The sequence below is a fragment of the Macaca nemestrina genome, chromosome 1 (genome assembly GCF_043159975.1).
Source record: "Macaca nemestrina isolate mMacNem1 chromosome 1, mMacNem.hap1, whole genome shotgun sequence".
NCBI classification, from domain to species: domain Eukaryota; kingdom Metazoa; phylum Chordata; class Mammalia; order Primates; family Cercopithecidae; genus Macaca; species Macaca nemestrina.
The window spans coordinates 32,744,219-32,765,706 of NC_092125.1; the positions used below are offsets into that span (position 1 = coordinate 32,744,219).

The window sequence follows — 21,488 nt, forward strand, 5'->3', positions numbered from 1 at the left end:
TTCTCTGCTAAGGCTTATGTCTAGATTTTACTACATTCACCGGGCTCTGTGTTCCCCCCCTGTGGGTAGCTGACAATCTTCACATAGTTTCTTGTAATAAAATATAATTAAATAGTGTTTAAATGTTAAATTAGATTCTTCCTCCCTCTCTTTCCCTTTCTCCATCCATCCTCAGTTTAATTAGTTACCCAGTACTTTTTCCACCCGCACCATTTGGAGGAAGTTTGTGATACAATGAGTTGATGAGAGTACTTTTGATTTCACTGTGTTTCCTATTGCAGTTATTCTCTGAAAAATGATCAATGACATTGGAATTATGAAAGACAGCAACGGACTCAGCTTCAAAAGATCCCATTGAGTGTTTTTCCTTGCACTAGCTATATAGTCAGTTTCCCCCTTGTAAATTATTACAGTGGGGGATTTATTAGGGAAAACATCATTTAAAAATTTTGACAGCTGTGATGAGCTGTCATTTGCAGTTCTCAGCTGACAGTCCAACAGCTGCAATCCGTTAGTGAGCTTTTACCTTCAGCTGCCAGAGGTCTTTCAACTCCTGTTCCCCTGGAAATGAGGAGGGCTGGGCTGGATGGGTAGAAGGGAAGTAAGGGTTGAAATACACATTTTCCCATACCATATTTTTCATGCCTCCCCACAGTTTCCGTAGAAATGGGAACATAAATAACACCCCAGCCCAAACTTTGAAGAGCAATCATTTATGTGTAAACTGCAGTAGATAGACCTTAAAGAAGCACACAAAATAAGCTAATCTTAGGGTCTTTCCTTTACTTGTGTTTGACCAAGCCTAATTTCAGATAGATTCTCATTTGATTTACTCTGTACATAAAAAATGATTAGATATTTTGTAACCAGTTTTTAGAAAGTTTGATATTACCTTTTTTTCTGAAATGAGAATTCTCTTGAACATACTTTGATTGGTAGGTATAGATCTGTTGTTTATGTGTTAAAAATCTAGCAAGCATGGTGTTCTAACTTTCCTCTCATGTTCTATCCAAGATTAAAGAAATGAATTTTGGGTCAGGCGTGGTAGCTCATGCCTGTAATCCCAGCACTTTGGGAGACTGAGGCGGGCAAATCACTTCAGGTGAGGAGTTTGAGACCAGCCTGGCCAACATGGCGAAACCCCATTGCTACTAAAAAAGTACAAAAATTAGCTGGGTGTGGTGGCGCGTGCCTGTTATCCCATCTACTTGAGAGGCTGAGACAGAAGAATTGCTTGAACCCAAGAGGCGGAGGTTTCAGTGAGCTGAGATTGTGCCACTGCACTCCAGCCTGGGCGATAGAGTGAGACTCTGTCTCACAAAAAAAAAAAAAAAAAAAAAAGAGTTTTGATTTAGGGAATGCTGCAATTGCATAGTATAAAAAGTCTTCTCAAATAGTCTTATTCTTATGCATTATTTTAGAAATTGTCCCACAGAACAGAGGTAATTATTGGCTCTGTTAAACATATCAGAGAAAACTGCCAAATTTAATTGGTTATCACAGTTTTCTCATTTAGTTAACAAGAATATCCTATGTTAAGTGCATTTCTATGTTTTTCCACTTATCAGCTGTGTGTCATTACCTATCTCCTATAACACCCGTACTTGAGGAAAATGTATGGGCATAGTCTTCATCTGTTTGTTTTATTCTAACAGTTAACTAATTAACAAATTCCATTTGAATCATGAGTCAGTAAGAATATGCTTAACTGAATAAATCTGCTTTAGGCATCTACTAAGTATTCGGCTTTGTGTTAGGTTGCAGTAGATACCAACTGTAAGTAAGGCAGGATTTTTTGCCTTAAGGCATCCCAATGGAGTTTGGAAAATTCATACCCCAGGAATAGCTCATAACAGCCATATGTGATTATTACATGAGTGACATAGACTGATTCCCAGGACTAGGAAAACTTCTTTCCTTTCCCTTTCTACTGTCACCTTCTTCACAAAGTCCCTTTTTCCTGATTTATTTTCCTAACTTCCTAAATGTCCTTTCAATTGCTACCTTTCTCCTTTTCTTTCTTTCTTTTTTTTTTTTTTAAAGACAGGATCTCACTCTGTTACCAGGCTGGAATGCGGTTGCACGATCATAACTCACTGCAACCTCAAACTTCTGGGCTTAAGGGATTCTTCTGCCTCAGCCTCTGGAGTAGCTGGGACTACAGGCACACACCACTGACCATGCCCAGCTAATTTTTTAAAAAAATTTTTTGTAGAGATGCAGTCTCACTTTGTTACCCAGGCTGGTCTTGAACTCTTAAGCTTAAGTGATCCTTTCACCTCACCCTCCAAAATACTAGAATGACAAGCATGAGCCACTGCACCTAACGCTTTCTTCTTTGCTTTATCTTCCCTCTACTTTAGCATATACATGATTTCCAGATTCATGTTTGTAAAAACACAGTCTTGATCCTTTTACTATTTTAAAACCTCAGTGATCTCTTCACATCATTGTGACAAGACTTTTCTTTTAAAAGACAGTTCTAACGTCAAATATTCTGCCTCATAAGCCTGGCTACCAAAACAATCCAAAAACTTTTAGTATTTTAGGTTCTTTCATATTCCAAATTGCTTCTCATATCCAGAATGGATGCAAACATCTGTTAAGACCATCTGCCTGGTTTTTATTTCAGAAAATATGGTCACTGAGCTAGCAACTACCAAAATAGGTTCATGCTTTCAGCGATTGGCAGCAACCTAGACAGTCTTCAATCTGGCTTCAGTGTATTCTTTCCGGCCTACTCTGCAGGTACCTTATGCCAGGTCATGTAGCTCCTCACCCAAACAAACAGAACTGCTTAGCACATTTAGTAGGCGCACATTTTGTAGCTCCATGCCTTTGCTTACAGAAGTTTCCTTTAGGAATGAGGAAAGATAGAAGCAATAACGAGTTGTTCCTTCCATCTGGAACATCTTGTCCCTCCCTATACCCCTCTCATAGCCCTATCCTACTGTAACACTGTCTGTAATTTACATTAAAGCACCCCAGTCTACACAACGTGTTAGTTAGTCTACACCTTGGACATGATTGATTAACATTGAAACACACCGATACGGGAATACATAGTGTAAGGGTAGTTGTTTGGCATTGGAAAGACCCTAATCAGGAGATAACTACTGTAAATTTAACCTGCTTATCTTTAAATCTACACCAGAGGGTTTTCTAGTTAGCATAAAGGATGCCAGAAATAATTTCACATTGGATTGGTTAGAAATACCATACAGTTTCCTCTGGCCCTGCATGAATTGCACATAAGATTCCAGCAAGCCAGATAGCCTAATGCCTGCACCCGAGGCAGAGCACTGTTTGGGCCTATTGACTATCACCTAACAGAAGATGCTTTCTACCTGGTAGAAAGGTAGTGAGGAGACCTATGGCCACGCCTATCTTCAGTCTTTGGAGGCACTGATATATACCCTCCTTCTCCCCCACCAAAACAAAACAAAACAAAAAATCGCCTGACACTTCAGAATGGTCAATAACAAAACCTCCCTCCGGGACAATGCTTACATGCTATCTCTTCCTTAAAGTCTATCCTAAATTTCCTGATGGATTTGTGAACTCATTCTCCTCTGCACCATCATAGAATGAGGCTTATATTTCTATTATGGCATTAACAAAATTTTAAAATTTATTGTAAGTTTCTTGATGAAAGGACTGTGTCATAACTTTCTTTGTATTCCACATAGCGTATGGCACAGTGCCTTGTACACAGTAGATATTTGTTATAATGAGCACATGCATGTACTTACCAATTCTGTAAGGAACAGATCCAGCTTTGGGTCATAGGGACACTGGGAGCCAATGTGTGAGTTCTTAGAGTTCCATTAATTCACTGTTCATAGTTCTAAGGGAGTCAGTAGTAATTGTCCATAACTACATGGCTCTAGTTAGCCATCGATGCAAAGACACACTGGGACTGACGCCAGCAGCAGAGGAAAGTAGTGCTGTCTATGTTGTCTTCTTTCAGAAACTCACACCTAAATGTATTTCATACTGCTGTTCGGCCAACTCCGGCTCTAGATAATAAAGAAGTACAAATATTTAGGACAATTATTTCTCTTATTCTATATTTCCCAGCCAATTTTAAGCAGTATATATAACTAACCAAGTACACCAGGAGAAAAGTAAAGGAGGTGCAATTATAGCACACAGATTTAAAAAACAAAGCAAAATAAAACACTTAATGTTAGTAAAATGATAGTATAGTATAATAGTTCAAAGCAAGGATGTTAAACCCAGACTGCCTGGATTCAAATTAATCCCCAGTTTACTAGCTATGTGGCCTTGGGCAAGCTATTTAACGTTTCTGTGCCTTTGTTCTTTTTCTGTAAAATGAAAATGATAGAATAGCACCTACTGCAGAGATGTGAGGCTAAAATGAATTAATACACATAAAGCATCTAGCACTCAGTGCCTGGCACATAGGAAGTGCTGGATGTGCTTGCTATTTCTGCAGTGATATGGTTAAATCATAGCTCCAACGGCAGAAGTATGCTAATTTCAGTCAGTGTGCAGTCCTTCTGTCTGTGTGCTTTGCAGTTCTCCACTTCCAACTGAGTCATCTTCATCCCTTGAAGCCCCCACATATTGGTACTTATACCTTTCTTGTGGAACCTGTCACATTCTACCCTAAATTATATAATTATTTGTAAGCGCCTTAAAAGCAGAAACTATATTCTTTGTCTTCCTCTCAGCACCCAGCAGAATGATTACATAACAGCCTTGCTTACACAATAGCTCTTTGCTAACTATTTCAGGAAACTATGAACCTCTGTGAGGTTGGTCCCTGGAGGCCCTGCACCTTGGACTGGTTCCTGTGTACCTCTCATACTCTTCAGCTAGCAATCCCTCCCCTCACTGTGCTCCAGCAACTGGCCTTATGACCCTTAAACATGCATCCTTTTCCAAAACTGGCTTAATGTGTGTGTGACCTGTGCAGTCACATAGGTCCCCATACTTGCTTGAATGCTGTATCACTAGCTTGAAATTCTTAGTTTTTGTGTTCAATTTTTATCTTGCACTGAGCCTGCAAATTGTGTAGCTGGTCTTGCTCTTCGTCATCTGATGCTTATTGTTCCCTGTGTCTGGAACACCCTTTCTCCCGAATCCTCACTGGCTACCCTACTCTTCAAGGCTCAGCTTCATTGTCATTCCTCAGAGAAGCAATAAAAATTAGAGCCATGTATTAGTATCCCTCCAGCTTTTCTTCTCCCTCAGAGTACTTAACTTACTTTGTAAATACAGTATTTATTTATATTGTGATTATTTCTTTTAAGACTTTCTCCCAGGCTAGGTGTGGTGGCTCATGCCTGTAATCCCAGCACTTTGGGAGGCTGAGGCGGGTGGATCATGAGGTCAGGAGTTCAAGACCAGCCTGGCCAACATGGTGAAACCTGTTCTCTACTAAAAATACAAAAATTAGCCATATGTGGTGGCAGGCACCTGTAATCCCAGCTGTTTAGGAGGCTGAGGCAGGCGAATCCCTTGAACCCAGGATGTGGAGGTAGCAGTGAGCCGAGATCATGCCACTGCACTCCAGCCCGGGCGACAGTGCGAGACTCCATCTCAAAAAAAAAAAAAAAAGACTTTCTCCCCACCGGACTGTAAACTCCTCCAGGGGATAGACTGTGCCTTTGTTCCAGGATGGCTTTGCCTGCTACATAGTAAATAGTAAATAAATATTTGTTGAATGAGTGAGTGAATAAATCATTTTTAGAAATGCCAAGTTGTGGCCAGATGCAGTGGCTCACGCCTGTAATTCCAGCACTATGGAAAGCTTAAGTGGGCGGATCACTTGGGGTCAAGAGTTCAAGACCAGCCTGGCCAACATGGCGAAACCCTGTCTCCACTAAAAGTATAAAAAAATTAGCCAGGGATGGTGGTGTGGGCCTATAATCCCAGCTACTCAGGAGGCTGAGGCAGGAGAATCGCTTGAACCCAGGAGGTGGAGCTTGCAGTGAGCCAAGATCATGCCACTGCACTCCAGCCTGGGCAACAGAACAAGATTCTGTCTCAAAAAAAAAAAAAGAGAGCAAAGTTGTATGGATAAACTTTTCTTCCCAAGCTAAAAAGTTGATGTATAAAAATGGCAATGCAAGGCTAGGTGTAGTGGCTTACACCTGTAGTCCTAGCACTTTGGAAGGCCAAAGTGTACAGATCACTTGAGCCCAGGAGTTCAAGACCAGCTGGTGCAACACAGTGAAACCCCACCTCTACAAAAAAATTAGCTAGGCGTGGTGACTTACACCTGTGATCCCAGCTACTCAGGAGGCTGAAGTGAGAGGATCGCTTGAGCCTGGTAAGTCAAGGCTGAAGTGAGCTGTGATTGGACCACTGCACTCCAGCCTGAGCAACAGAGCGAGACCCTGCCTCAAAAAATTTAAAAAAAAAAAAAGTCAGTACAATCTTCATGCAATTTAATATTACTGGTGATGACTTTTAACCAGTTTTACTTACTATCTTTATAGGTAGATGAATACAGTAAAATTTCCCATTTTTCTTTTCCACTGTCCTTCTCATATAGTCTGGTATAGTAAAGTTGAATCTCTCTAAAGTCAGATTTACTCAGGTTGTCTTATACATTAGTTTCAAATTAAATTTCTTAGAGCATAAATGTCTATAGCCTTCTGCCTCTTGTATTTTTAGCAAGCGATACGTATTTACTTTTGACCTAATTGCCAGCGAAAACTGACATAAAAGTAATGTTTCAGGTTTCTTAGCATTTTATGGTGGAAAGACCAGTACTATTATAATGAAGTTAGCACTTGATAGTAATAGAGAACAGTGACCTACTTAGTTTTCCCATCATTCTTTCTCTCCTCTCTTATTGTCTGTGTTTAAATAAGCTTAATTAACTCATTCTGAATGCATAGCTGTATCAGCTTTTCTGTGGTCCAATTTTGGAACTATATCTGGTTATTCTACTCCCTGAAATCAGACCAATACAATTCAACATGTAACCAGATTTAATGCATGCCACCTTACTGTCTTAATTTTTAGTGCTTGGTAGTCATTCCATTACTCTCCAAATACTGTACTAAAATTTTTAAGTGATAAATTTCTAACCAAAAACTCATTTAGAAATGGATTTCTACTTGAGATTTACAATGGATTTTGAGCACCTCCCCCAAAAGAAATAAAAAACATCCAGCATGGTATACTAACTTGATATTATTGCTTCTTAATTTTTTCAAAGAGGAAAAGAATCAGAATTTCTATAATTTAGCCCCACATTGAGAATCATCAATACAGTGAGAGAAGAATTTTTATTGCTTAAAAGAAAAAGAGGCTAAATATCCTTTTTTCTTTCCTTCAAGTGTAAAGAATCTGAGAAAAACAGATTTTAAACCAATAGAAAGAATGGTTATGAACCAGCAGCAACTGTTACATGTGGGTGAAGAAAAGAAGCCAGCATCATTTGTACAAATCTGTATGGGATGCAGTGAGAACAGAAAGAAACAAGGAAGAATAGGAAATAGAAAAGAAGGGCACTCTCAGTGAAGATGTAGGCCTCAAAAAATGTTCCATCTAAGCACTGACTGATTCCAGTACCTTAAGGTGATCTGCTTTAAGCTGTAAATCTTCTGAGTGGTTTATGCTCTCAATGCTTTTTTTTTTTCAGAAGGCAGTGAGAGGAAGAAAAATATATTATTTTCAGTTTGCCCCCAGTTAAGACTTTATGGAATTTTAAGCAGGCTTCTCCCAGAGTTAAATTCCTGATTCAACCACCCTAGAGTCTATTTGGCCATCTCTCTCTCTCTCTTTTTTTTTTTTTTTAATTTAAATCTCCTAACTTATGCCTGGTAATGTGGCAAGTATCTTGGGTTCATTATCTCTCATTTATGCGGTAACGGCATAATCTCCATCATTGAGTTGATTAGCTCAGTTAACTGCTGCAGGCTACTGATGAGGCTTATCAAAGGTCCTATGCATGTTGGCTAGATGACAGGCAATGTAGATGATAGTCACGTAACACTGTATGATTAAGGCTTTAACTTTGGTGTCAAAAAGACCTTTTGGGTCACTGGGTGCAGAGGCATGTACCTGTAGTCCCAGCTACTTGGGACGTTGAGGCAGGAGGACTCCTTGAGCCCAGGAGTTCATAGCCAGCCTGACAACATAGTGAGACCCAGTCTGTTAAAACAAAAGCCTGTAGAGTCTGTCATTATTATGGGGTCTATGAGTGTTACTTAGTCTTTCTTGATTTACTCAATTTATAAAATGGATATAGTAACACCCAGTTTCTTTGTGAGGCTTAAGAAATATAAAAAATGCTAAATGGTGGCTGGGCGCTGTGGGTCATACCTGTAATCCTGGCACTTTGGGAGACCGAGGCAGGTGGATTACCTGAGGTCAGGAGTTTGAGACCAGCCCAGCCAACATGATAAAACCCCGTCTCTACTAAAAATACAAAAATTAGCTAGGTGTGGTGGCGGATGCCTGTAATCCCAGCTACTCGGGAGGCTGAGGCAGGAGAATCACTTGAACCCAGGGGGCAGAGGTTGTAGTGAGCCAAGATCGCGCCGCTTCACTTCAGCCTGGGTGAAAGAGCGAGACTGCATCTCTCTCTCTCTCTCTCTCTCTCTCTCTCTCTATATATATATATATATATATATACACACACACACACACACACACATATATATATACACATATATATATATATATATATATTTGTATATGTATGTACTAAGTGCTTAGGCCAGTGCTGCAGCATGCATTGTGTGCTCAATTAAAGGAAATGGTCATGGTAGTGGTTTGTGTTACCCTATTACAAAACATAAACAATTGAAATTCTGAGTAAGAGGTTTAAGTAAATTGCTCATACAATTATATAGCTAGTATTTGGCAGAGAAAATTTTCAAATGCAAGCCGTTTAATTTCTTTCTTTCTTTTCTTTCTCTCTCTCTCTCTTTTTTTTCCCTCAGCTAATGTTTGTATTTTTAGTAGAGACGGGGGGGTTTCACCATGTTGGTCAGGCTGGTCTCAAACTCTCAAACTCGTGACCACAGGTGATCCACCTGCCTCAGCCTCCGAAAGTGCTGGGATTATAGGATTACCAGCATGAGCTACCATGCTCAGCCAACCCTGTTTAATTTCTTTCTTTCTTTTTTTTTTTTTTTTTTTTTTTTGTTGTTGTTGTTGTTGTTGTTGAGATGGAGTTTTGCTCTTGTCACCCAGGCTGGAGTGCAATGGCGTGATCTCGGCTCACTGCAGCCTCTGCCTCCTGGGTTCAAGCGATTCTCCTGCCTCAGCCTCCTGAGTAGCTGGGATTATAGGCATGAGCTACTACACCTGGCTAATTTTTTTGTATTTTTAGTAGAGATGGGGTTCCACCATGTTGGCCAGGCTGGTCTCAAACTCCCGAGCTCAGATGATCTGCTCACCTCGGCCTCCCAAAGTGCTGGGATTACAGGCATAAGCCACCATGCCCAGGCAGCCTGTTTAATTTCTAAACCACCCCAAATAGAGTATCAAAGAGAAACTGCTGCTCAAATAATTGTGCGTGAATATGCTTTTTGTCTTCTTTAAAACTTGATTTTATTCTTATATCCAAGCTGCTTATATAAATAGATTCTTGAAATATTTGGGGACACTAAAATAGTCCTTCCTGATCTTACAAATTTCTTCTCTCCTAAAATTTGTTTATAAATTGGTTGTTTGAAACTCAGAATGGATATTCCCTTAGGAAGTGGTGGTTGTGTTGTCAGGCCAATTCATTAAAGCTTCTCTCGCCTGTCTCTTCTTCCTTTCTAGTACTTAATGTTTTAGTTCGGTGGTTTTTCAGATGGGCAGTACATCAAAATTGCCTGAGTAGCTTTGTAAATATAAAGGTACTTGAACAAAATAAAATTAGAATGAATAAGACCTCGAGTTTGATAGCACAGCAGGATGACTATAGTCAATAATAATTAATTGTACATTTAAAAATAACTAAAAGAATATAATTGGGCTGGGTGCAGTGGCTCACATCTGTAATCCCAGCACTTTGGGAGGCTGAGGAAGTCAGACCATTTGAGCCCAGGGTTTCAAGACCAGCCTGGGCAACATAGCGAGACCCTGTCTTTACAAAAAATTAGCCAGGTATGGTGGCGGGTGCCTGTAGTCCCAGCTACAGGCTAAAAGGTGGGAAGATCACTGAAGCCCAGGAGGTTGAGGCTACAGTGAGCGGTGACTGCGCCACTGCACTTCAGTTGAGGCCACAGAGCAAGACCCTGCCTCCAAAATAAGAGTATAACTGAATTCTTTGTAACACAAAGGATAAATGCTTGAGGGAATGGCTACCCCATTTTACCTGATGTGATTATTACACATTACATGCCAGTTTCAAACTATCTCTTGTACCCCATATATGTATATATATACACCCCACATATATATATACACCCCATATATATGTACCCCATATATATATAAAATTACTATGTATCCACAAATATTAACATTAAGATTTTTTAAAAAGATAGAGGTGCCTGATCACACCTCAGACCTTCTGAATCAGAATTTTAGGGTGAATGTGCTAGATCCATCTCAGCAGAAGCCTGAGGCAGGGGAGGGCATGATGCAGTAAAGGTACTAAAAGAACTCCTGTGTAGCTGGAGCAGAGACTGATTGTCTTTAAACTCTTGATTGTGATCCTTGTGAATGAAAGTCATGTGAGCCCATACCACCAATACATGTACATTCATTTTTAAATAAATTAGCTACCTGTACTACAATAAAATAAGCATGAATATTTTTTAAAAGGTGAAATAAAAATAGTCCTTCCTATTTTCATGTTCTAAAAACAACATGAAATTCTCATAATCACCTTTTGCTTTCTGTACCTATTTGGATAGTTTTATGTACTTTCTGAGATGGACAAACCACACTTTTGCAAAATATAGGCATAGAGAATGAAGGGGAGGTAGATAGAGACTAGATTCTATAGGACTAGCAGAGCCAAGTATTTCTCTATCCTAAGTGCAATAGGAAGCAATTGGAAAATGTTAGGAAGGAAAATGATGTTAGATTTGCATCCTGGAAAAAAATTACTTTGGCTGCCCAATGGCAAAAAGATTTAGTACAGCAACTATGAACATGGGGAGTCCACTTTGGAATTTATGGCACTAGTTCTGATGAAAGGTGATTATGGCTTGAATTGGGCATTGCCAGTGAAGTTCAAAAGAAAAACAAGATAGATATTTTGGAGGCATACAGTATAGAATCTAGTGATGGATTGCCTGAGCATTGGCTGGGGGAGAAGACAATGGTGACTTGTGGGTTTCTGGCTTGAGCTTCTGGATGGAAGATGAACAGTGGGAGAAGAACAAAGGTGGGGTATTAGTCCAGGTTTAAATGTCTTGAATGTGAATCATCCAAATGATGATAGGAAGTTCACAATTGGATATGTAGGCTAAGCTTAGAAGTTCTGGGCTGAAAACTATAAATTTAGGAGTTGTCAGCACATAGTACAGAAATTCCTCTACCTCCAGATATTATTTATTGATAGGAAATCTCTAAAGCAGAAGTGCCAAGGAGTTCCACAAAAATATTATACAAGATTAGATTTACAGGCCTGAAAATGAGGAATTAAAAATGAACAGGTAAGCAGATTCTGTAAAATGCAAGTCTCCCAAAATTGCTACAGCATTGGGGACCACAGCTTATACGAGAATGTGGCAAATACAAATCAGTATTTCAGAAGCTCTCAAAGATACTTTAATGAGCATGTTACATTCTGGAGTAAGCCACAAACATTAGAAAGTGGCTCATGTCACACAATTATTCATGAATAAAGGTCCAGGAACCTGTCACAAGTCTGCACACATCTAGGCTTGGGTAATTGGGAAAGCTAGACATGTCAGATGAGATTAAAGCAAGTACAGCACCATAGATTGTGTGTTAGTACGAATTCAGGAGGAGAATGCCTAGGAATTTGATGTCTATAATAAGCCTTGGACATTATGTTAGAGTTGCAAGAGATAAGTATGTCCTTTGTCCCCACCCCCTTAAACTATTATGCTCCTTAAGTATTAGAATACAGCTAATAATCATTTACAGGCTCTTAGATTCTCTGAAGATTCCCCCTGACACCCAAGACAAATGGGGCAAAATATCGTTATTTAATATGTTCCCTCTCCTCCTAGTGCTAAAAGCTTAAAAGAAGTCAAAGTGACTTCTTTTGCTGACCACTATGAAGAGGATTAAGTGAAGCCTATAGGACGTGTCCCTCCTCTTGTTGGATGCCGTCTCCTGATTCTTTTTCATCTGTTTCTTCCTGAGTCCTTTATACTACTACAAACTGACTGTTAGAATTTTGGTTGCCACTGATCCACTTTATGTCCAGATCTTGATAAGTTCTTTCAGAAATAACTGTGACTCTGACTTGGAAACTCTCAGCAACCCCCAAATTTCCAAGAAAGTGATACTATATTACATATCTATTTTTTATCTGTCCATTGATTAATATATTAAATGAGATCATTTATATTCATCCTAAGAAATTGTCTGAAGTGAGCAAGAGCAGCACATAAATGGCTAGTACCTTTGGCCTATTAATTTTCTAGGCACCTGAACTGAACACCGGAATCTTCACTTCAGAAAATGTTAACTTGGGTCATATCAGCATTTAAAAAAGAACAACACAGTGATGTACTTTACCAGCATTTGCATCCATAAATTAATATTTTTGTATCTTTCATTTCTGAATTACAGAAGGAGATTCATCAAACGCTGAATGATAGCTCTTAGAAGTGACTGACCCAATGTTAAAACTGAGTACAGGGGAAATGCTCTGTGTTTTAACTGGGCAAGGAAGCTTGCATAAACCATTCATCATGAAAATCCTCCTCACTGAGGTGCTTCTCCCTCTCTAACCCTCTGTCCCACAAATTTCTCCTTGATCATCTTTGTACCTTTTATAAATATCTGTTATTGCACTTATGAAACTAGATGATAACTAGACACATATTTGGCACTATGTCTAGACTGTCAGCTTCTTGAGCAGGTTTACTTTAATCATCTCGTGCCAGGCAGTAGAGCAAAGTAGTTAAAGAGGGCAGGTTCTGGAGGCCAACTGGATTTCATTTCTGACTATTTACCAGCTGTATGATCTTAGGCAAGTTACCTATCCTCAACTTATTCGTAAAATCCAAATAATACTTCCCTCATGGAGTTGCTGGCAGGATTAAATACAGATTTTTCTAAATTATAGGCTGAAAACTGTTAGGAAATTTTTTGACATGAAGGAATTCCGTACTTAGTGCCAATTACTGCTAACCAGGAACAAAGCAGAGGGAAGTGGACATCTGAATATATCATTGCAGTGCTAAAAACCTTGCACACTGTTCCAGGCCTCTCCTCTTGTCTTTATTGATAGTTTAGCTCAGTGGTTTTTAGTATGAATCCCACATCTTCTCAAACATGTACCCCTCAAATCTACTAGCCCCCAATATCCACACCTGGTTTAGAAGTGTGTGTAGGCATCCTGTTTGTCACAGTGACAGGCAGCTGCTACTGACATTTAATAGGTGAAATCATAAATGGGCCCAGGGATGCCATGGGCTCAGAAATGGAGAGCATAGTCTACACCAAAAATTATTCCACCCAAAATGCCAATAATATCTTACCTTGAGAAACACTGGTAGTGCCCAGGTTCTTTTCTCTACTTAAATGCAAAAACAACTTTTCACAAAATTAATATACTATTTCATAAAGTCAGGATATGCCAAAGATCATGCCATATATATTACAGAGCATAGACCAACTTGGAAAATCTTTACATGTGTATTCTGTTATTTCTGTCTTTTCTGTGTATAAGTTCTTTTCAAGTTACTATAGTAAGTTTCAAATTTGTTACTTAAGAGTTCCATTATTCCGTTAATTATGATCTGAAGTTTAAGATCTGTGGTGTTGAAAAGCACTGCAGCTCCTAAATATACAAAACGCTTCAACTCCTAAATGTACAAAGATCTTGTTTGGGCCAGGCATGGTGGCTCACACCTGTAATCTCAGCACTTTGGGAGGCTGAGGTGGGAAGATTGCTTGAGCCTTGGATTTTGAGACCAGCCTGGGCAACATAGTGAGACCCTGGCTCTACCACAAAAAAAAAAAAAAAAAAGAAGAAGAAGAAAAAGAACGCTAGGCATGGTGATGTGCCCCTATAGTCCCAGCTACTCAGGAAGCTAAGGTGGGAGGATCACCTGAGTCCAGGAATTCGAGGCTGCAGTGTGCTGTGATTGCGCCACTGCACTCCAGCCTGAGCAGCAGAACAAGACCCTGTCTCTTAAAAAAAAAAAAAAGATGATTGAGTTTGATAATCAGGAAACTTAACCAAATCTTATATGTAAGCAAATAAATATGTTTTTATTTGTTTTGTTTTGAGACAGGGTCTCACTCTGTCACCTAGGCTGGAGTGCAGTGGCATGATTTTACCTCACTGCAACCCAGCCTCCCAGGCTCAGGTGATCCTCCCACCTCAGCCTCCCAAGTAGCTGAGACTACAGGCATGTACCACAATGCTCAGCTAATTTTTGCATTTTTTATAAACACAGGGTTTCACCATGTTGTCCAGGCTGGTCTCAAACTCCTGAACTCAAGTGATCCACCCATCTTGACTTCCCACAGGGCTGGGATTATAAGCGTGAGCCACTGCACCTGGCCAAAATAAGTTTTATTAGAAATAACTCACTTTGGGAGGCTGAGGAGGGCAGATCACTTGAGGTTAGGAATTCAAGAGCAGCCTGGACAACATGGAGAAACTCTATCTCAAATAAAAATACAAAAATTAGCTAGGCGTGGTGGCGTGCCAAAAAAAAAAAAAAAAAAGAAATAACTAATGCATGTGAAATTCAAATATTAGTAAGTATTCAAAATCAGATATGAAAGTAAAAATGCAAAATAGGGTGATATCACTAGTTGATATGATTAGTGAGATGAAGATTATTAAGGCAAATTCATCTAATAATTATTGATATACAACACAATTAATATATATTCCATCTACAAGAATCATATATACAAATATGAAATAAACACCTTAAATGAGAAGAAGAGAGAAGACATGGAGAATGAAATCTTCCCCTCCCATATCTCCAACTGAGGCCAGCATGACTAATATTGAGAAAGAGTAAGGCAAATGAGTAATTATTGTGCTCTTTTACTGTTATTGAAGGTCACTGTTTAGCACTCCCTCGCCATTCCTCTACCACTCCCCTTTGCCTCAAACTCATTAAGCTCTTTTCTTTGTATTTCCTGATAACAGCTGACAAGGACCCACTCTCATCTGTAATGACAGTTGAGGGTATTGGTGATAAGTAGAGTTAATAAAGCTTCTCCAGTGATTTAGAACTATAACCCTCTGAGTATTATCATGAGGGGAATAGATGAAAAAGCCCATTTCATTTCGTGCAGTGTCCTTCAAACTGCTGATTATGAAATCATTTTAGAGGGTCTGAGAACTAATTGTGGAATTACAATGAAACATAATAGAAAATATCAGTGGACACTGTGAGAGATCAGAGTGGTGGGGAAAAACTACAGGGAAAGGACGCAAACCTTCTGAAAGGTCAGAAGGTTCTGCAGAGCCCCAGGGGAGAATAGCTGAAGACAGCTCTTCTATAACCCTGAGGCATTGGGCAAGGAGTAGGTACAAGAGAGTGTAGGGGAATTTATCTTAAGCTTGTTTACTTATGTTGACCAGGAACTGACCTTTGATCATCCATGGGGACATTCTCCCTGAAAGGGGAACAATAAATGTTAATTACCTACAGGTTGTTTTTGCTCCAGGCTTTTGGCATTGTGCCTGCTCTGAATAAAAGCAAGTAGCTCCAGCTTCTTGGGGCTGCTCTCTGGTGACTAGAGCCAGGCAGTCACCTAGCTGCTCTTACACTGCATACCTGTGTCCGAGTACTCATTTCATCCATCGGCCAGGGTCTGTGGGACAGACCCAGCAGACACACAGATCCTTGGCAGGAACTGGGTACAACTGGTGCAACCAGTTGCCATTAGTGATCTGAGGGAGAAAGCAGAAAGGCACTGAGTGAATCTATGCATGGGCTGGGGTGGACTTGTTTTTATTTTTTTGCTTGCTGTCTAGTTTGGTATTCTGGTATGTATGTATGTATGTATGTATGTATGTATGTATGTATGTATTTTTTTTTGAGATGGAGTCTCGCTCTGTTGCCCAGGCTGGAGTGCAGTGGAGTGATCTTGGCTCACTGCAAGCTCTACCTCCTGGGTTCATGCCATTCTCCTGCCTCAGCCTCCCAAGCAGCTGGGACTACAGGTGCCCACCACCACTCCCAGCTAATTTTTTATATTTTTAGCAGAGATGGGGTTTCACTGTGCTAGCCAGCATGGTCTCGATCTCCTGACCTTGTGATCTGCCCACCTCAGCCTCCCAAAGTGCTGGGATTACAGGTGTGAGTCACCACGCCCAGCCCCAGTATTCTGATATTTATAACATAAGGTTAATAGTTTATAGTTGACTTTATATTGACATAATTTGCAGTTGGTTGTAAAATAAAGAGCAGAGGAGTTCTTATATTGTCTTAAGCAAAAGTGTTAAGACTTTCAACTGAGTTTTGTTTGTAAACATTTAGTAGCTCAATTAATTGTAGTTATTTATAATATGTTGTTTTAGTTTCCTATTGTTTCCATAACAAATAACTACGAAGATAAATCTTTTAGTATATAATTTTGTACAAGTCTGAGTCTCACTGGGCTAGGAATGAGGGTGTTGGCCAGGCTGCCTTCCCTTCTGGAGGTTCTTTGGGAGAATCCATTTCCTTGCCTTTTCCAAGCTTCTAGAGGCTGCCTACATTGCCTTACTCATGGATCTCTCCCCGTGTCTTCAAAGCCACACAGAATTTCTTTGATCCTTCTGCAGTAGTGATATCTGAATGAAGTCCCGAAAGGTTCTCTTCTTTTAATGACTCACATGATTTCACTAGGCCCACTCAGATAATCTAAAATAACCTTCCCATCTTAAGGTCCTTAATCTTAATCACATCTGCAAAATTCATTTGACCATGTAAGGTAACACATTCACAAGTTCTAGGGATTAGAATTCAACCATCTCTAGGAGACCATTTTCTGCCTACCACAGTTGTCTATGTTGATTCCAAATGGAATGTTTTGTTGGAAAATAAATGTATATAAAAAAATTAGTTGATTTTGGTTGGGTGTGGTGGCTCATACCTGTAATCCCAGCACTTTGGGAGGCTGAGGCAGGCAGATCACTTGAGGGCAGAAGGTTGAGACCAGCCTGGGCAACATAGTGAGACCCCTGAGTCTTTTTTTTTTTTTTTTTTTTTTTTTTTTGAGACGGAGTCTCGCTCTGTCACCCAGGCTGGAGTGCAGTGGCCGGATCTCAGCTCACTGCAAGCTCCGCCTCCCGGGTTCACGCCATTCTCCGGCCTCAGCCTCCCGAGTAGCTGGGACTACAGGCGCCCGCCGCCTCGCCCGGCTAGTTTTTTGTATTTCTTAATAGAGACGGGGTTTCACCGTGTTAGCCAGGATGGTCTCGATCTCCTGACCTCGTGATCCGCCCGTCTCGGCCTCCCAAAGTGCTGGGATTACAGGCCTGAGCCACCGCGCCCGGCCGACCCCTGAGTCTTAAAGAAAAAATAGGGTACAACTGGGCGTGGTGGTTTACGCCTGTAATCCCAGCGCTTTGGGAGACCGAGACAGGTGGATCACCCGAGGTCAGGAGTTCAAGACCAGCCTGACCAACATGGCGAAACTCTGTCTCCACTAAAAATACAAAAATTAGCCAGGTGTGGTGGTGCATGCCTGTAGTCCCAGCTCCTCGGGAGGCTGAGGCAGGAAAATCACTTGAACCTGGGAGTCAGAGGTTGCAGTGAGCCAAGATTGCACCACTGCACTCCAACCTGCGTGAGAGAGTGAGACTCCATGTCAAAAAAAAAAAAAAAAGAAAAAACATAGTACAACGTATATGGGCATGGCAAAAATAATGAAAGTGGTATCCAAATGACTAAAGTTTGGGAAACCCTGCACCTGAGAGGTGGCCCAGTACCCGGAAGGAGGAGAGTGCAGGCCAGAGAGGCAGTGGATCCACCCAGACTCCCATTTGCTCTGCTGCAATCAGGTGGCTCTGTCCAAGACTCTAGCCACATTTATTCAGTTTCTTCATCCCAAAGAAGGGATTGTACCAGACAAGTAGTCTCCAAAGGTTCCTCCAGCTCCAATTTACTCTTTCTGTGTAAATGGATATTTATGTTAGGAATTTCAATGTCAGGGCCAAGCACAGTGTGAAATATAAACATTACAAACTATTTAAAAGGTGAAAACACTGGTTCTGTCTGTAAATGCTGCCAAATGTAGTGTCAAGCCTGCAATGTCAAGCCTTGGTTGATTATTTAAATGACTGCTATCATACTTGTTAGGGGTTGTCTTGCCATGGATGGATATCCTTTTTTTTTTTTTTTTTTTTTTTTGAGACGGAGTCTCGCTCTGTCGCCCAGGCTGGAGTGCAGTGGCCGGATCTCAGCTCACTGCAAGCTCCGCCTCCCGGGTTCACGCCATTCTCCTGCCTCAGCCTCCCGAGTAGCTGGGACTACAGGCGCCCACCACCTCGCCCGGCTAGTTTTTTGTATTTTTTTAGTAGAGACGGGGTTTCACCGTGTTAGCCAGGATGGTCTCAATCTCCCGACCTCGTGATCCGCCCGTCTCGGCCTCCCAAAGTGCTGGGATTACAGGCTTGAGCCACCGCGCCCGGCGGATGGATATCCTTTTTTTTTTCTTTTTCTATTTGTTTGTTTGCCTGTTACTAATACCATTTCAAAGTAGTGAATGCTCATCATTAGTTGCACACATAAAACAATTATAGATTCTTTGAGAACATTTCTTGAACTTAGGAAATACTGGAAGGACAGAGCATGGACAGTTGGTGGAACAGGACCTCAACATTAGGTAGACATTTAAAAGGACTGGTGGTTTTTTTTTTTTTTTTTTTTTTTTTTTGAGACAGAGTCTTGCTCTGTCGCCCAAGCTGGAGTGCAGTGGCGCAATCTCGGCTCACTGCAAGCTCTGCCTCCCGGGTTCACACCATTCTCCTGCCTCAGCCTCCTGAGTAGCTGGGCCTACAGGCACCCGCCACCACACCTAGCTAATTTTTTTTGTTGTTGTATTTTCAGTAGAGACGGGGTTTCACCATGTTAGCCAGGATGGTCTTAATCTCCTGTCCTTGTGATCCGCCCGCCTAGGCCTCCCAAAATGCTGGGATTGCAGGCGTGAGCCACCATGCCCGACCTGGACTGGTGGTTCTTAGCACATTCTTCAAGTACACCGTTATTTACAGGATGTTTCAATTCTGATAACTCTTAGTGACTTTTTGTTCTTTTAATTAAAAGTACATACTGAAGAGATTTTTTTTTTTCTTTTGAAACGGAGTTTCACTCTTGCTGCCCAGACTGGAGTGCAATGGTGCAATCTTGGCTCACTGCAACCTCCACCTCCCAGGTTCAAGCGATTCTCCTGCCTCAGCCTCTTGAGTAGCTGGGATTACAGGCATGTGCCACCTCACCCAGCTAATTTTGTATTTTTAGTAGAGATGGGGCTTCACCATGTTGATCAGGCTGGTCTCGAACTTCTGACCTCAGGTGATCCGCCTACCTTGGCCTCCCAAAGTGCTGGGATTACAGGCGTGAGCCACTGTGCCCAGCCCTGAAGACGTTTTTAAATTTCTTTCTCCAGTAAGAAAAATTTCAAACTTCTGTATCCCATTCAGTATTCCCTAAAATAAAATCAAGTTTGTCCTGAAATATGGTTTTAAAAACTGAAAATCTATTTTCTTTGATTACCTCATAAATAACAAGAGTTTCATATCAGCTCTCCTGTCTCTTCCTCCTCCACCCTTTTCCTCCCTTTCATGTTGTGCCAGTCACACAGGTGGATGCTCAGTATCACCCCACAGCACAAGATAAATAAGCTTGGAAGGTTTCCTAGCAACATATTGTTCTGGGAACCTGCTCTGTTTCCCTGAACAAGATGAAGCCAAATATCCTAGAATCTCAGCCAGATGGGAAAGGATTAGCTTATTGAGAGTGTTATTGCCTTTTTTTTTTTTTAATATTTCACTTTGAAATGAACCTCTTAATATAAGTAGTAAAAGTGACTTTTAAAAGGGCACATAAAAATATCTTTTTAAAAGAACATTTTTTTCTCTTACATATAAAAAAAAATATTGATAATAGTTTGAAGTTTAAAAATATGGTTTCAGAATTCTCTAAGCACAAGCTTCCAGTATGTAATTCAGTCACTGGTGAGTGGATCCATTTTAGAACCATGTAGAAAATACTTCCACATGGGACTAATACTCAGCCTGGTGTCCAGTGGTATGGTATTCCTGCTGTAAAAATACTGAAATACTTCTGATCTGGTGGGAAAATGGCTCCAGGGGTAGGCTGTCTCCTCACAATACCTTTAGCTGCTCCCCTTGGCCCTTGCATCTGGACCTAGGGAAACATTGGAGACACCTTGTCACTCCTTAAAACCCTGAAGCTTCCCCTTTTTCTATAACTCCAGGACTATTTTAGTACTAGTGATTTACAACTTCATCTTCAGAGTCTATTTTTGGTTTTCTCAGTGTATGATTGAAGTATGTAGAGAAAATAAAACTGAAAGAAATTGAGACTGCTATCAAAGCCAAGAAAAATAATGTCATTGTTGTTTTGTTAACACATGATCGTGTATATTTCCCTTGTTTATCTAATGATCTGTGAGGCTACACAGTTGGCAGCTGGTGCTTTCCTTTCTGTTGCACTCTAGTTGGTCACAGTATACTTGTTAGAGGTCTCTGGAGATGGAGTAATAAAGGATTCTTGTTTCTTTTTTTTTTTTTTTTGAGACGGAGTCTTTGCTCTGTCACCCAGGCTGGGGTGCAGTGGCGCGAACTCGGCTCACTACAAGCTCTGCCTCCTGGGTTTACGCCATTCTCCAACCTCAGCCTCCCGAGTAGCTGGGACTATAGGCGCCCGCCACCTCGCCCGGCTAGTTTTTTTTGTACTTTTAGTAGAGACAGGGTTTTACCGTGTTAGCCAGGATGGTCTCGATCTCCTGACCTTGTGATCCGCCCGTCTCGGCCTCCCAAAGTGCTGGGATTACAGGCGTGAGCCACCGCGCCCGGCCCGGATTCTTGTTTCTTATAACAGTATTCAGCAGTGGCTTTGCAATTCAGTTTCACCCTGGGAAATGTCCTCACTCATTGTTTGGCTGGGGAGACATTCCCCCATCAGCCAGATGACTATTCTCATAATGTGGTTGTTGACTGGTTTGTGTCATCTATCAGGTTTGGACTGAGTTTGTGAAACTTCCCAATTGTGGTCGGAAGCTGATAATTCTAGTACTTTATAGTGTTCCTGGATAGGAAAAACAAAGTAATTAGAATAAGATGGGAATGACACCTGGTGTCTTTGTTTTTATGTAACAAATGATTTGGCCAGATGCCAGAGAATTAATGCTGTCTTCATTTTGATGAAAAT

The 21,488-nt window shown here is 40.8% G+C and overlaps 1 protein-coding gene and 1 long non-coding RNA gene across 18 annotated transcripts in view; one reads left to right on the forward strand and one right to left on the reverse strand.

Annotated features, from left to right (window-relative positions):
- LOC105484451 (RAB GTPase activating protein 1 like) overlaps positions 1 to 21,488 on the forward strand; it is a 796,528-nt gene that overhangs the window by 734,722 nt on the left and 40,318 nt on the right. The gene's annotated exons all lie outside the window — the stretch shown is intronic.
- On the reverse strand, positions 434 to 19,914 carry LOC105484452 (uncharacterized). 2 transcript variants are annotated; one of them, XR_988959.3, is made up of 4 exons: positions 19,809 to 19,914; positions 15,882 to 15,997; positions 3,753 to 4,019; positions 434 to 582 (listed from the first exon to the last, which is right to left on the reverse strand). It is a non-coding gene; the product is annotated as an uncharacterized lncRNA (long non-coding RNA). The 2 variants fall into 2 exon arrangements; XR_988957.3 differs by having other exon boundaries at positions 15,750 to 15,997.